Raw genomic sequence first — 2,481 nt, forward strand, 5'->3', positions numbered from 1 at the left:
CCCTAGAATTCCATGGGGGGGAGGCATGGGGGGAACACTGCCTAAGAAATTCCACGTCAATTTCTGACAATTTACGGGAGTTTTCGACGAAGCCTGCAAATTGTCGTATACTGCTGCTAACCTGAAGTTCCACGACAATCTACAGTGCCGTATATTGACGAAAATCCCACTTTTCATGCAGTGTGTGTTCGCGCCTGCAGCCATGAACAACAGAAATTTCTAGCAGAGATGACGCTGAATCTGCTGCAAATACAAACCTTTCTTTCTTTTTTTTTTTTTGGTGCGCGGAAAACAGTAGCTAGGTTAATACTGCGATAAAATGAATCTTGCAGATCGGACACCTCCGGGCGCATTGCTTCCCCCCTCAAGACACTGTCTTGTGCAATTTCATGGGCACTACACTGCCATGCATCAGGCTGTCATTGGACATAAGTTCTGGACTTGTTATGAATACTCTATGTGTAGGTGAGTTTGCTCTAAGTGATAGGACTGTAAGGTACTGTTTGGTTTTATCACTGCTCTCAACCGGGAGTGTCGGCCAGAACACTACTTAGGCCAGGATTTCAGTCAGGACTAGCTGTTAGGAGAAGGTGCAGCAGGTGGAGAATGAAGACATGAGACAGGATCCTTTAAGTAGTCTGTATTCCAAACTCAGTTTCGGATTCCAATTGAACATAAATTAACATAAGGTGCTGCGGTATTTTCAGGTAGGTGCGTGTGTAAATGTGGTTTCTCATCAGTGACGCACTTTTTTTTGAAGAACACACATATTTCCAAGTCTTTTCCCTGTGTTAGCACAGTGGCTCAACTGCTGAACACTCCACCAGGCAGCAGCAACGTTCGTCATGGCAACGTGATGATGTCATCGCTGTCCTAACTACGGCATGCCTTAAGGGCCAAAATAATGCTGAGCAGAAACTACAGAATTCAAACAGCAGTACTCAACATCGAAACTTAAACTACTTAGGGGTCTTTGCACACTATGTATACGCCCAAAATTGAAAAAAAAAAAAAAAATACATTCAGCATATGCCAGCGTTTTAGAAGATTCTGGGAAGTCAGGCATACGCTGGATAAATCACCAAGGTGTGATGGGGGCTTCAGGAGGTCATGCACAAGGAGTTGGTTAAGGCATCTAATGAAGATGACAAGACACCTTTCTGTGGGTTTTTCTATACACCAAATCGGTTAAGGGCCTACATGCGCCTTTTAACTTGAAAGAATAAACTAGAGTGAATTGTCTGGGTTTTCAATTTGAAAAGGCGACAGCGGATCTCTATTTGGGCTAATTGTAAGACAGGAGATTTATGAATCTTCCTTACAGCTAAACATTAAGGTAAAGGAGGCTGAAGAGAAGCAGTCATGGAATATGGTGACACATCCACTGGTGATCAGGGATGATCCCCAATCTGCAAGGAACCAGGAAGTCTTACAGCAACTTTTAGACTGCAGTTCTAACAGATCAGAGGCCTGTAACACATAGCATGTGTTGTCGGAAAATTTAGATTTCTCTTTTAATTATATATTAATTTATCCTATTTACTCACTATAAAAGTTTTCACTCAGCCTGTTTCACTTTCAAGGCCACACCTGTTATGGTGGGCTTTAAGGATCTCAACCACATGCAGAGAAACACTCAGAGAACCAAGGGAAAATGTTAATTGGTTAATTTGAAGGAAAGAAGGAAATTTGACTGAGACTTCTGGGAATGGGACTCACATTTGGGGGGTTCTTGGTTTTTCCCTTGGATCCAGTTTTTGGGGTCTAATCCAGAGATGGAAGAACTTATGGAGGGCGGAACAGGCAGACTGGCATTGGATCCAAAGGAGTAATGGAGCGGACAGTCAACGCATTTTCCTGAAGTTAACTTGAACGGATCTAGTGGAGGTTTCCCCTTTCTCACTCAAATAATTCCTTCCAGGGGGAGGTAGAAGGTCCAGGCTTATCCAGTGGATCATGAAAGCTTCCTACCAGAGAACAAAGACAAAGGCAAAGCTTAGACTCACAGGGACAAGGCATAAATTTGACTCAGCTAATCTCAGTTTGACTAGAGTACCCAATACTGGCAAATACTCTGGCATTCATGTAGTGACAGCCCGCTGCTCAAATACTCTTCTGGTGATGACCCAACGAGCCGCAGGTGTGAGGGGAGGCCTAAACAAGGAGAGGGAACCATCTAGTGGTGGAAGGCATCACAAAACAACCCACACAAACTGGAATCCCCTGAACCAACACCCCCCCCCACTCTTGTTTCAGGAGTGGGCCATTCCAAAACTGCTTTGATCTTTTCCTCTGTGGGTCTTACCTGTCCGCCCTCTAGGATGAAGCTCAGGAATGAGACAGATGGTCTGTGGAATTCACACTTCTCAGCCTTGACAAATACAGTGGGGAGAACAAGTATTTCATACACTGTTGATTTTTCAGGTTTTCCCACTTGCAAAGCTTGTAGAAGACTGTAATTTTTATCATAGGTACTCTTCA

Source organism: Cyprinodon variegatus, unplaced genomic scaffold (assembly GCF_000732505.1).
Source record: "Cyprinodon variegatus isolate N-32 unplaced genomic scaffold, C_variegatus-1.0 Scaffold373, whole genome shotgun sequence".
Classification (NCBI taxonomy): Eukaryota; Metazoa; Chordata; class Actinopteri; order Cyprinodontiformes; family Cyprinodontidae; genus Cyprinodon; species Cyprinodon variegatus.